Genomic DNA, 14934 nt, shown 5'->3' on the forward strand with positions numbered 1-14934 from the left:
TATGAGGGGCATAGATAGGGTAGATAGGAAGAAACTTTTCCCCTTGGTGGAGGGGCCAATAACCAGGGGCATAGATTTTAGGTAAGGGGCAGGAGGTTTAGAGGGGATTTTAGGATTTCTTTTTCACCCAGAGGGTGGGGGGTATCTGGAACTCACTGTCTAAAAGGATGGTAGAGGGGGGGCACCCTCACAACATTTAAGAAGTGTTTAGATGAGCACTTGAAACGCCATGACATACAAGACTACGGGCCAAGTGCTGGAAAATGGAATTAGAATAGATAGGGGCTTGATGGCTGGCGTGGACACAATGGGCCGAAGGGCCTCTTTCTGTGCTGTAAAGCCATATAATTATGATTCTAAAACAATTTTTCAAAACAAAACAAAATTTCAGATAATGTTTGACAGTTAACTGTCAGTTACCATCCACTGGTGCATTCTTCATGGCAATGCCTCCACCAATTAGCCTCTACTTGCTGACCAATCAGCACTCTCTTCTCAAATAGTATAAATAGTTGTTCCCTTTACAATTGGTATTCTTGCAAATTGTCCTGATGAGTGCAAGATGAAAAGTTTCGACAAAAAAGCCTCTTCATTCAACAATACTCAGATCCTGACTTCTTGTAGCTTTGCAGTTGTTAGCCTCTCCATCAATGATGGCCGTGCCTTTATTTGCCTAGGCCATAATCTCTGGAGTCCTTCTCTAAACTGTCCGCCTCTTTACCTCTCCCCCCCCACCACTACTTTAAGACACTCCTTAAAATCTACCACTTTGATGAAGTTTTCATGACCTAATATCTCCTTAAATGTCTTGGTGTCAAATTTTACGAGCAAACGTATAAGAACATATGAATTATGTGGGAGTGGGAGTAGGCCATTCGGCCACTCAAGCCTGCTCTGCCATTATAAGACCATAAGATCTGATTGTGGCCTCAACTCCACCTTCTGCCTATCCCTGATAACATTTGACTCCCTTGTTAGTCAAGAACCTATCTATCTCTGCCTTAAAAATATTCACTGATCCTGCCTCCACCGCTCTCCAAGGAACAGAGTTCCAAAGGTTCACGACCCTCTGAGAGAAAAAAATTTCTCTTTATCTCCGTCTGAAATGGGAGAGCCCTTATTTCTAAACTGTGTCCCCTAGTTCTAATTTCTCCCGGAAAGGAAACATCTCTTCAGCATCCACCCTGTCAAGTCCCCTCAGGATCTTATATGTTTCAGTAAGATCACCTCTCACTCTTCTAAACTTCAATGGATTCAGGCCAAGCTTGTCCAAGTTTTCCTCATAAGAGGAAATCCCCCATCTCCAGTATCACTTGAGTGAACCTTCTCTGAACTGCTTCTAACGTGTTTATGTCCGTCCTTAAGTAAGGAGACCAAAACCGCACGTAGTAGTCTAGACGTGGTCTGACCAACACCCTGTACAACTGTAGTAAAACATCCCTACTTTTATATTCCATATCCCTTGCACTAAGCGGCAACATTCCATCTCCCCTCCTAATCACTTGCTGTACCTGCATACTAAATATTTTGTGATTCATGCACCAGGACACCCAGATCCCTCTGTACCCCAGAGTTCTGTGATCTCTCTCCATTTAGATTATATGCTGCTTTTCTATTCTTCCTGCCAAAGTGGGCAAGTTCACATTTCCCACATTATTCTCCATCTGCCAAATTTTTGCCCACTCGCTTAACCTACCTGTATCCCTTTGCAGGCTCCTTATGTCCTCTTCACAATTTACTTCCCTACCTATCTTTGTATCATCAGCAAATATAACAACCATATATTCAGTCCCTTCATCCAAGTCATGGATATAAATTGTAAATAGTTGAGACCCCAGCACTAATCCCTGTGGCACTCCACTCATCGCATCTTGCCAACCCATTTTGATAATACTTGTTTGATAATAATGCTTTGATAATACTGCAGTGGTTCGAGAAGGCACCACCTTCTCCAGGGAAATTAGGGATGGGTAATAAATGCTGGCCTAGCCTGCAACGCCCACATCCCATAAATGAATTTTAAAAAAAGAACGTTTTACAATGTTAGGTACTATATAAATGCAGGTTGGTTTTTCTTGTTGTCCTACTAAGGAACCAAACCATAAAAGAGGAACAAAGAATGCTTAGAAAATTAAATAATGTTATTATTGATGTCCACCGCGCACTCCAGTCCCTGCCAGCCCGTGGAAGGTCTCAAGTGTGCTAGAAGACACCATGTGCTCCCTCTCCAGGGCCACCCAGGCTGGACTGGGAATGGCAGGACACACCAAGCAACCCATCTTCCTGCAGGCCACGTCCAGGCTGAGCCTGTAGATGGCCACCTTAGTCAAGCACAGGCACAGGCCCACGAGGAGTGGTGCTGTGGACGAAACCACGTCTGTAGGCTTTCTGTTAGCAATGCTGTCTAACAGCGGAGGAAGACCACACACATACGCAGCACACATGTACACCACAGGATTCACCAGTTCAGGCACTGCTGTGTTCGTTTATATTCCCTTAAGGAACGTTTTGCAGACTGTTTAAATGTCTACAGTGATATCTGTTTCTGTAGAATGCAGCCTCGGGCAGCTGTCACTGTGATTCATTCCTTCATATGCTTTCCTTAAACCGTCTCAATTTGTGGAAGTTTTTTTAACGTATGTCTGCAGTCTGTGCCAGTCCTCCAACACTACGCTTAACCCAACTGCCAGAAAACACATAAAGGAAAAAAAAAGAGAAGAAACTTGCAATTCTATAATGCCTTTCTCAAACTCAGGACATCCCAAAGTGCTTTACAGCCAATTAAGTATTTTTTGAAGGGCGATCACTGCTACAATGTAGGAAACATGGCACTCAATTTGTGCGCAGCAAGCTCCCACAAGCAGCAATTCAACAATGACTAGATGATTTGGTTTTAGTGAAGTTGGTTGAGGGATAAATATTCACCGGGGCACAGGTGTTAACCCCCATGCTGTTCTTCAAAAGAGTGTTTTGGGATTTGTTATGTCCACCTGACAGGGCCGACAGGAACTTGGTTTAATGTTTCATCCAAAGGATGGCACATCCATCCAGCGTAGCAGTCCCCCAGTGCTGCTCTGGGACAGTCAGTCACAAGTCTTTTGTGCTCAGGTCTCTGGAATGGGACTTGAACCCACAACCTGAACAGAGCAGGGCGGTTTCTGGTTAACTCCTCTGGCTTGGACCTCACTGGAGTAGGAAGGAGAAAACTGAGCTATGGGTCTTGCTACTGATCACCACTGGAAATATGTGGCTTGTATGTGCATTTGTGCTTGTATGTAAACGTATGAATATAAACGTATGAAGTGGCATAGGCCACTTGCCCCCTCAAGCCTGCTGCGCCATTCAATAAAATTATGGCTGATCTGATTGTAACCTCAATTCCACATTCCTGCCTGCCCCCAATAACCTATCACCCCCTTGCTTATCAAGAATCTATTTACCTCTGCCTAAAAAATATTCAAAGACTCTGCTTCCACTACCTTTTGAGGAAGAGAGTTCCAAAGACTCTCGAGCCTCTGAGAGAAAAAATGTCCTCATCTCTGTCTTAAATGGGTAACACCCTATTTTTAAACAGTGACCCCTGGTTCTAGATTCTCCCACAAGAGGAAGCATCCTCTCCACATCCACCCTGTCAAGGCTCCTCAGGATCTTGTATGTTTCAATCAAGTTACCTCTTACTCTTCTAAACTCCAGTGGATACAAGCCTAACCTGTCCAGCCTTTCCTCATAAGACAAGCCAACCATTCTAGGTATTAGCCTAGTTAATCTTCTCCGAACTGCTTCCAATGCATTTACATCTTTCCTTAAATAAGGAGAGCAATACTGTGCACAATACTCCAGATGTGGTCTCACCAGTGCCCTATATAACTGAAGCATAACCTCCCTACTTTGTATTCAATTCCCATCCAATAAACAATAACATTTTACTGGCTTTCCTAATTACTTGCCGTACTTGCATACTAACCTTTTGCGGTAGGACACCTAGATCCCTCTACATCTCAGGGCTCTGCAATCTCAGACCTCTTAGATGATATGCTTCTTTTATTCTTCCTGCCACAATGGACAATTTCACATTTTCCCACATTATACTCCATTTGCCAGATCTTTTCCCACTCACTTAACCTATCTATGTTCCTTTATAGCCTTCTTATGCCCTCTTCACATCTTACTTTCCTACCTATCTTTGTGTCATATGTGTTTTGCATACATGTACATTTGTGTGTATGTGTGTGTGTGTTGTGTGCATGTGCGCTGCGTGTCTATGTGTCAACGTGTGTTTGTGTGTATGTGTGTGAATCCACCTGTGTGCATGTGCATATGAGAGTTGTGAATTTCAGGTGTTTTGATTTTCAAAGGTACCACGTCAAATACATTTGTTTGAAATTCTTTTTGCATAATCTTCTCTTCCATGTCCAGAGGCAACTCATTTCTTCCACAGCTTTTACACAGGGCAGCTTATGGTCAAAAATATAACATGTTGGGATGCAACATTTGAGTAATTTGAGACATAGCAGTGGTGAGTGTAGTATGCTTGGGAGGAGTAGTTGACTTTGGACTTATGGTTCGCAAAGCTCTCCATCACTGGGTTTTCCTCCCCAGTGAGCACAGGTTTAAGGTAATTGGCAAAAGAAGCAACGGCGACATGAGGAATACCTTTTTCACACAGCGAGCGGTTAGGATCTGGAATGCACTGCCTGAGAGTATGGAGGAGGCAGGTTCAATCAAGGCATTCTAAAGATAATTGGATCATTACCTGAAAAGGAAAGATATGCAGGGCTACGGCAGAAGAGTGGCATATTGGCACTCTCTCCTTCAGAGAGCCAGCACAGAAACAATGGTCTGAATGGCCTTTGGCTGTGCTGTAACCATTCTATGATTCCATGTCTGTGTCTGTTGTAGACTATTTGACAGAGATTTGTTGCTGTGATTCACCAACAACTCCATCACGCAGCTACAAGGATGTGAACTAGATGAATCTTGTTCTTTTTGTTGAGCAATTCCGATTCACTTCTTTGTTGTTTTTTTTATTCTTCCTGCCAAAATGGACAATTTCACATTTTCATGCCTCATGCTTCCTTTGCCAGATCTTTGCCCACTCGCTTAACCTGTCTATGCCCCTTTGTAGCCTCTTTATGTCCTCCTCACAACTTACTTTCCTACCTATCTTTGTGTCACATGTGTGTTGCATGCCTGAGCATATGTAAACAAGTATCACTTTTCATGTGGACTGGTTGTCAGTCTGACTAGGAAAACAACTGGATAAAATGGATGGGGGGGTCACTATTCCACTGCACTTACACCTCTGGATGTCAATCCTGTATCCTGAGACCAGAGCACCTAGTCTCTGTCTTACTGGGGCTGGCAAGAGTGGGGTTCGAACCCATAATCTGCTGACTGGGCAAAATCTCACTCCAATCTTCTTAAGAATTAGGCTCAGGATAATGAATTCAGGAAAAAAAAATTGAAGCGTTTAAGTTTTTCATTTTCTTCAAAAGGAAAGGGCTTGCATTAATTATCTCACACCTTATCAATTGTCTCAGAATTGGCAGATTCGGGTGTAACATGTTAAACCTTCAGATATATTAACGTGCATCTGATTGTTCCTCCCACTGGCACTGGAAAGGAATCTCAACTTGATGAGTGATTAGGTAAAGCATTCTGAAGTCTGCTTAAGGTCCTTAATACTTCAGCATTACGCAGAACAGCATAGAATTTGCAGCACAGAAACAGGCTGCTCAGCCCAGCTGGTTTACATTCCACGCGAACCTCCTTCCACCCTACTTACTTCATCTCAACCTATCAACATGCCCTTCTATTCCTTTCTCCCTCATGTAATTATCTAACTTCCCCTGAAATGCATCAATGCTATTCACCTCAACTAATGTCGGTAGCAAGTTCCACATTCTAACCACTCTTCTGGGTAAAGAAGTTTCTCCTGAATTCTCTGTTGGATTTATTAGTGACTGGCTTATATTTATGACCTCTAGTTTCGGCCTCCCCCGCACAAGTGGAAACATCTCCTCCACTTCTACCCTATAAAACCACTTCATAGTTTTAAGCACCTCTATTAGGTCACCCCTCAATCTTTGCTTTCTAGTTCAGTCTTTCCTAATAGTTATAAACTTTCAGTTCTGGTATCATCATTGTAAATCTTTTTTACACTGTCTCCAGTGCGTCTATATCCTTTCTGTATTATTCACTTAAGGATTGAACCCACGCTGCGCAAAACTGTTAACAAAAAACATTATATCATTCATATAAAATTCCTTTGTCTGCTGCTTCAATGAAGTCTTTAGCCCTCATTTATTGTAAACGTTAAATCGCAGCCAATGTAAAATTTGTTCTTCTTAAAAACAAAATACCTCTCTTAAAAGGATGTGATTTATTTCCAGCTACGACAGTTTTCTATCAAAAGCACATAGCTTGGATTTTTTCTGATTATTTTAAGGCCAGTGTTAAACCAGGATTACAACCAGTGTTAAAATAGCATCAACAACAAAAATATAAGCCATTCAATCAACTTAACAAGTGTGTTGTGTGTGTGTGTGAATGTGTGTGTGTGTTGTGTCTGTGTGTGTGAATGTGTGTGTGTGAGTGTGTGAATGTGTGTGAGTGTGTGTTGTGTGTGTGAATGTGTGTGTTGTGTGTGTGTGTGTGTTTGTGTGTGTGTTTTTGTGTGTGTGTGTGTGAAAAGTGTTTAATGTGTAAAGGCCTATCAGAATTCCAAACCGAGTAATATGCTCTCTGCACAGAAAAATGTACTTTCAAGGGTAACCAATTTTGTTGTGGAAGCAAGGCCTATGGAACCATAGAACCATAGAAAAGTTTTGGCACAGAAAGAGGCCATCCAGTCCATTTGTTGCACCTCCAGATCACACAGACTGCAATGATAGGAATATTCAGTTTTTTGATGGACCTCACTGAAGGGAGTGTTAGCCAAGACACCAAGAGAGGTCTATAATCCTCAATTCAGCAAAAAGAAAGATTTTATTTTGATGTAGTGCATTTATATGGACTGCCTTCTCAGGTGGACATTAAAGATCCCATGGCCAAGTGGAGCACGGGAGTTCTTCCCGATGACCTGACCAATACTTATCCCTCAATCACTAACACAAAAGCTGATTATCTGGCCACTATCACATTGCTGTTTGTGGGAGCTTTCTGTGTGCAAATTGACTGCTGTGTTTCCTACATTACAATAGTGTGACTACACTTCAAAAATTGCATCATTGGCTGTAAAATGGTTTGGGATATCCGAAGGCTGTGAAGGGTGCGATAGAAATGCACGTCTTTTTTATTTCATAACCACAAGTCCTTGAAAGCTAACAATTTTGGATTGTAGTCACTGTTGTAATGTAGGGAAACAGTTATCCAAATTGACACCAATTAATATGACACATTGCTCATTTTTAATAATCAACTTCATATATTCTACCTGGACCTCATGTCAAAACCTTCAGGAAGAGATGGATCCAACGCCCTCGCATCACCCATCGAATCCTTGAGCAATGTTTCCTCCCTCAAGGACATTACATTGAAATATCACAGTTTGTGATCTTGAACTGTCTCCTGCAGCCTTTAGGCATGCAGTCCTGTTTACTGACGGCCTTTATCTGATGGGAGCAGTTTACTCTTGTTAATCACACAGCCTGCAGCACACTGCTAGCATTGTCTGATGGACAGTGCCGTGAATTTGCCAATTCTTGCAAAGTGTCTTCATCCGCTTTCAGAGGAGATGCTAAACCGAGGCCCCACGACAGAAAAAAAAAACTTACATTTATACAGTTCTGTCATGACCACCAGAAGTCTCCAGGCATTTTAAAGCCAATGAAGTGCTTTTGAAGGTGTAATCACTGTTGTAGGAAACACGGAAACCAATGGCACACCGTAAACTCCCCCAAACAGCAATGTAACAATGACCAGCCCGCACCCCATCCACCACGTTAAACATTCACTCCCTCCACCACCAATGCACAGTAGCAGCAGTGTGTACCATCTACAAGATGCACTGCAGCAACTCACCAAGCCTCCTTAGGCAGCACTTTCCAAACCCACAGCCACCAACGATTAGAAGGACAAGGGCAGCAGATAGACGGGAACACCACCACCTGGAAGTTCCCCTCCAAGTCACTCACCATCCTGATTTGGAAATGTATCGCCGTTCCTTCACTGTCGCTGGGTCAAAATCCTGGAACTCCCTCCCTAACAGCACTGTGGGTGTATCTACACCACATGGGCTGCAGCAGTTCAAGAAGGCAGCTTACCCCCACCTTTGCAAGGGCAATTAGGGTTGGGCAGTAAATGCTGGACTAGCCTGCGACGCTCGCATACCTGTGAAAGAATAATTTTTTTTAAAAGAGGATCAGTTTTTTGTGATGTTAATTTAGGGATAAATATTGGCCAGGATATGAGGGAGAACTCCCCTGTTCTTTTTCAAAATAGTGACAATGAGATCTTTTACTTTCACCTGAGAGGGCAGACGGGAGCTTGGTTTTACTTCTCCTCTGAAAGATAGTACCTCCTACAGTGCAGTACGCCCTCAGTCGTGCACTAGAGTGTCAGCCTGGTTTTTATGCTCAAATCCTGGAGTGGAACTTGAACCTTCTGACTCAGAGGTGAGAGTGTTACTCTCTGAGCCATGTCTGACACACAATCACCTGCCCTCTATCTCTGTAACCTCCTCGGTTCTAGGTGCTCGAGGAGGATACACCGATAGAAAGGGTTTTAAGCACTGGAGGAGGTTACAGAGATAGTGAGGATCATAGCACTGGAGGAGATTACAGAGATAGGGAGGATCACAGCGCTGGAGGAGGTTACAGAGATAGGGAGGATCGTAGGGCTGGAGGAGATTACAGAAATAGGGAGAATCATAGCACTGGAGGAGATTACAGAGATAGGGAGGATCGTAGCACTGGAGGAGATTATAGAGATAGGGAGGATCGTAGGGCTGGAGGAGATTACAGAGATAGGGAGGATCATAGCGCTGGAGGAGATTACAGCGATAGGGAGGATCATAGCACTGGAGGAGATTACAGAGATAGGGAGGATCGTAGGGCTGGAGGAGATTACAGAGATAGGGAGGATCATAGCGCTGGAGGAGATTACAGAACTAGGGAGGATCATAGCACTGGAGGAGCTTACAGAGATATGATAGATTGTAGGGGCTGGAGGAGGTTACAGGGATAGGGAAGATTCTAGGGGCTGGAGGAGGTTACAGGGATAGGGCAGATTCTAGGAGCTGGAGGAGGTTACAGGGATAGGATGGGTTGTAGGGGCTGAAGGAGTTTATAGAGATAAGTCGGATTGTAGAGGCTGAAGGAGATAGGGCGGATTGTAGGAGCTGGGGCAGATTACAGGATATGGAAAGTTGAAGTGATGGGTGAGCATAGATGTAGCCCTGGGTTTGATATCTCTGGCCCAGTCAGGCAAGTAGCCTTTGGGAATGGTGGGCCTGAATATTGATGGGGGAGTTATGTAGGTGGGAGTGGCAGGTGGGAGAAGGGTGTGGTGAAGGTTCCAGGTGAGAGGGCTGGATGAACCTGTTTCCCCACAAGCTATGATGTTTTAATCCTATAGGATGCATTCTTTGGGCCTGACAGGTTCTCCAACTGGGGGTCAGCCTGATGGATGGACTGAACTTCCATTTGGCTGGAGATGACTCTGAAACAGGCCACAGTGATAAATTGATCAGGAGCCTGTTCCTCTTGGCCTACAGGCCATGCTGTAAAGGGACTTACCTATTCCCCGGAGCTACCTTTGCGTCCTCTCAGCTGTCAGTTTTCCTGAAGTGTGGGAATCCTAGCCGTCCATTGGAAAACCTGAAAAACAGATTAGACGAGTGCCTCATTAACATATTTAAATTAAACCACACCCACCCCCCCCCTAGAGCAGGTTGTTTGCCCACCCCTCATCCCGCCTCCATAAAACCTGGAATCAATGGGTTGGAGCCAGTTTCACAGCAGTCTCCGAATTCTTTTCAATTTAACCCTACACTCAATCCCCTGTGCTCACCCGTATTAAAATCCTTACCATGGTCTTTCGTAATTTTTTAACTGATTGGTGGGATGTGGTCATCACTGGCTAGGCCAGTATTCACTGCCCATCCCTAGTTGCCCTTGAGAAGGTGGTGGTGAGCTGCCTGTAGATGGTGGACAGGCTTTGGGAAGTCAGGAGGTGAGTCACTCACCGCAGTATTCCCAGCCTCCGACCTGTGGCTCTTGTGGCTACAGTATTTATATGGCTCGTATTTAAATTTGCATTAATTCTGTATTTTGATGTCTGTCACCCATTAACAGTGCAAGGCTTGGTGTTGTGCGGAGGTTGGGAGGTGCGGTTTGCAGGGTGAAGGCGAGGGAGAGACACATTGGGACAGATGAGAATTGAATTGTGTCTGTGATGGGCAGCCAAACCAATTCACCAGTTTTCTACCTGGATCGCAAGTTTGAACATCTACCCTGTTTTGGTTCTGGGCGCTGCTGTTGGTCAATATAACATAATCACTCCATCTTTCACTCACCCATTCACTGATACTTGCTGATACCACGTGCACGCACACCAGGGAGCAATGTAACTGCAGCAGTGGTTTTGAAGACTAACAAATTACACATCTGGAGATCTCCAGTGTAAGGATGGTTAATTATCTTTCTGGCGGAAGAGGAGGATCTGGGGGGGAATTAGAAGTCATTTGAACTGCTCTCAGTTTAAGAGGTCATGTCATCAGGGCCTCTCACAGGTATTACAGCTCTGTAACTCTCCGAGCTGTCTGTTATTCCAGACCTATTTCCCCACATCTTAATTGAATGGTTTATAGGGAGAAAACAGATTAATCATATCCTGTCATGTTCCTGCCTGGGAAGCCCTTTGAAACCTAACCTTTTGCCTTTCAGCTGCTCCCTCTGTCTCTCTCGCACCAGCTATACGTTACAATGACGAGGGATGGCTAGTGAAAGCAGAGGCTGTATACAGAGGACTCAGGAGACACTCAGTACAGCAGCTTCCATCTACACGTTTTTTTTTTGTTCATTCATGGGTTGTAGGCTTTGCTGGCTAGGCCAGCATTTATTGCCCATCCCTAATTGCCCTTGAGAAGGTGGCGGTGAGCTGCCTTCTGGAGCCGAAGCAGTCCATGTGGTGTAGGTACACCCACAGTGCTGTTAGGAAGGGAGTTTCAGTATTTTGACCCAGCGACAGTGAAGGAACGGCGATATATTTCCAAGTCGGGGTGGTGAGTGACTTGGAGGGGAACTTCCTCACTGGGAAGTCCTGGGAGACCAGCCAGGATAGCATTGGAATAGTCAAGTCCGGGCACAACAAAAGACATGGATGACAGGTTTCAGCAGCAGCTGAGCTGCAGCAGTGATAAGAGTCAGGCAATGTTACAGAGGTGGAAATACACAGCCTTGGTGGTGGCACAGATAGAGTGACAGAGCACAGGAGGAGGCTACTTGGCCCATTGTGCTCTTTGAAAGTATCATCCAATTAGTCCTGCACCCCTGAATTTTTTTTTCCCCTTTTTTCAAGTGTCTTTCAATTCCTTTTTGAAGTTTACTGTTGAATTTGTTTCCACCATACTTTCAAGCAATGCATAACAACTCTCCCTGAGTTAAAAAAAAAATTCTCATCATCCCTCTGGCTTTTTGCCAATTCCCTTCGATCAGTGTCTTCTGATTACTGACCCTTCTGCGAGTGGAAACAGTTTGAAAAGGAGAAATTCAGCCATGGGGAAAGGGCGGTGGGAGTGGGGCTAATTGGATAGGTTTCACAAAGAGACACAATGGGCTAAGTAGCCTCCTTCTGTGCGGTATGATTCAGTATTGATGGAAAGTTAAAAAGACTTGCAGCTTCCCTCCAATTTCTCCACATGATCGCAGTGCAATACATTTCCTCTACACATTACCACAGCCGAGGCAATTGAACATGTTAAACAGCGTGACACACCGGTTGGTGCTAACGCATTGGAATTTAAAGAACTGCAGCTGATTTGGGGCTTTGCATCCTAAAAAAAAAAGTTGCACCACCCAGTCAGAACTGAAAGGAGGAGGGAGAGAATGAAGCAAAAATCAACAGCTCGCAGCCCACAGAGAGGAAAGGCGCTCCTTAAATGGGCACGAGTGTTTCGAAGGATCGGATTATGGTGAAAAAAAAACACAAAGGAGGCTGAGTCAGGCTGACCTCCGAAGCCAGACTTTGGGGGATTGTCCAGAATGTTTGAACAAGACAGAGTACAGCTTCAGCAGGCTACCAAATAAGGAGTTGATGCAGAGCCTTTCAGAATAGTAGTAATTCCACTCAGTCCACTCTGCATTTAAACACAGGTCCAAATGTTCCCAGTTTGATGCGGGGAGTCTTAACACCGTGCGACTTGTTGGTAGATTAGCATCCCTCGTGTAGGGTTGGGGCGGGGAGGGAGGGAGGGAGGGCTAGATTTATTTACTTTCCTCATCCTTTGTTGGATTTCCTCTGATTTCTCCCCGTGGAATTTAAAGAAATTTTGAATCATTTAATTACTTTATTACATCGAAGGCCATTCAGCATTTCTGGTCCAAACTCCAATCGGGTTTCCCCTCTTTGTCTAACCCTGTCAACATATCCTCCTACTCCTTCCAGCTTCGCGGGTTGATCCCTTAAATGCATCTATGCTATCCCCTTCAGTTGATGCATGAGGTAGCGAGTTCCGCACACCACCCTCTGGGTAAAGACATTTCCCCTCAATTCACTATTGCGGTCAGTGCAGGGGTCATAGTCCCCAGAATAAGGGGGGTCAGCCAGTTAGGGCTGAGATGAGGAGAACTGTCTCCACTCAAAGGAGTTGTGAATCTTTGGAATTGCCAGAGAGCTGTGGACGCTCAGTCATTGGGCAGAATTTCACACCCCATGGGCGGGCACATGCCCAACCCCGCATTGGTGTAAAATGGTGTGAGAAGACGCCGGGTGAGCGCCCTGACATCATCACACACTGGCACAATATTTCGCTCGGCGGGCACACGCAAAAGCCGGAAGCGCGCCGGACGACAATTAAGAGGGCAATTAAGCCCGTTAATGGTGCAATTGTCTCCAATTTTTCACGGCCCATCCAACCTGAAGGTTGGCAGACGGGCGAATCAGCCAATCGGACTTTGCATTTTTCATCAAACTTCATCCAAGGGTTGGATGAGATTTCCGTTATGAAATGAAATCAAATTAAAACAAATACCTGCGGACGGCGTTTTTATTAGGTATATTTTCAGGCACTTGATTGGTGATGCGTGGACATTTTTGGCAGCTTTTTAAACCTTTATTGAATCATTTGCATGTCTGCAGCTTTTCTCGCGCAGCGCTCACCCGTGCCCGCAGTGAATGTCATCACCCGCCCTCTCCCACCCCAACCCCAACCCGGGCACCGCTGAGCATTTCAGCCCCTGTTTCACGCTGGCCGGTCGTTAATTGGCCGGCCAGCATGAACTCGTGGTCGGGGGACCGATCTTGGTCAGCGGGCCGTTTGCTGACCACTCCCGGACCCACCAATCAGGCGTGCCCGCCAAAGGTAAAATTCTGGCTATTGAGTATAGTCAAGTCAGAGGCCAATAGATTTTGGGGGTATGAGGGGAATACAGGAAGGTGGAGTTTGAGTAGAAGATCAGCCATCATCTTTTTGAATGGTGGAGCAGGCTCGAAGGACCAAAGTGGCTGACTCCAGCTCCCAATTCTTGTGTTGTTATGGATTTATGACTGACTATTCTTTATTTGTGGCCCCAAGTTCTGGTCTGCCACCACAAATGACTTGCCCAAGTGTCATCAACCAAAATTGGAAGTAATTAAACAAAAGTGCTGTCTTTTTAAAGGGGAACAATTGGCAATCCAACAAAAAATAAAGCAAAGGAAACTTATCAAATTAAACCGGAATATTATTACTCATATCAACTAAGTAGCCCAGGACCTCCAGTGACCACCATTCATGGAACCAAATGGTCTGGTTCTGTGTTGGCGTTTCTCTGTAATTGTTTATGAATTCTGTGGGCTTTAACCTATTCTATAGCTGCTGATCTCTGGCAATTTATGTGCAAATGAACCTTGAACAGTGCACATCCCCACCTTTGTTTGATTGGATACTTGAATCATAGAAGCAACAGTTTGAAGAAGAAACCATTAAGAATGGACATGTCAATTCCAGCCAAGGTTGAGTCCAGTTATACAGTTAAACAGTATCTTCTAGCAATCTCTGAGAGACATACAATCTACCTTTCAAGACCAGCATTATGTACCTGTCAGATGTAGCACGCTTAGTGTCACTGCACAAACTGGGTGCTGAGACTTTACCTGATCCACAGAGGGGAAAGAAAGAACGAAAGACCTTGCATTTATATATCGCCTTCCGTGACCTCAGCACACCCCAAAACCTTTCACATCCAATGAAGTATCTCTGAAGTGTAGACGCTGTTGTAATGTAGAGAAACAAAGCAGGCAACTTTGGGCACAGGAAGCTCCCACAATGTGATAACAACGAGGTAATCTGTTTTGTAGTGATGATGTCGAAGGATACATATTGGCCAGGACGCCAGGGAAAATTCACAAAGGTTTCTGAGGGCTTTTCGCTGAAGATACAACAGGTGATTGGGAGCATTCCATCCTGAACAAATTACTGGCAATAGTGTCACAATGTACAAGATTTGACCTCGCCGAACTGCAACATCGGAATTACTAGGCTATTTGGACATATTAGTTTAGGCCTCTAACAGATAGCCTGCTAATTCAGAACATAATCATATATGCTATAGGCTATCTGGCCCATTAGCTGCATGAGCTCAGCTGCCTACACTCTTAACTCACGCCAAGTCCCAGTCACCTATCGTCCCTGTGTTCGCTGACTGACATGGGCTTCCATCCAATAAGGCCTCAATTTTAAAATTCTCAGCTTTGTTTTCAGATCCCTCCATGGTCTCACCTCTCCCTCTCCCT

General features: G+C 44.7%; 1 protein-coding gene across 2 annotated transcripts in view; it reads left to right on the forward strand.

The window, feature by feature from the left end:
- The window catches only part of palld (palladin, cytoskeletal associated protein), a 436835-nt gene that overhangs the window by 300556 nt on the left and 121345 nt on the right, over positions 1-14934 (forward strand). The window lies entirely within an intron of this gene.

Source organism: Cetorhinus maximus, chromosome 2 (assembly GCF_964194155.1).
Source record: "Cetorhinus maximus chromosome 2, sCetMax3.hap1.1, whole genome shotgun sequence".
NCBI lineage: Eukaryota > Metazoa > Chordata > Chondrichthyes > Lamniformes > Cetorhinidae > Cetorhinus > Cetorhinus maximus.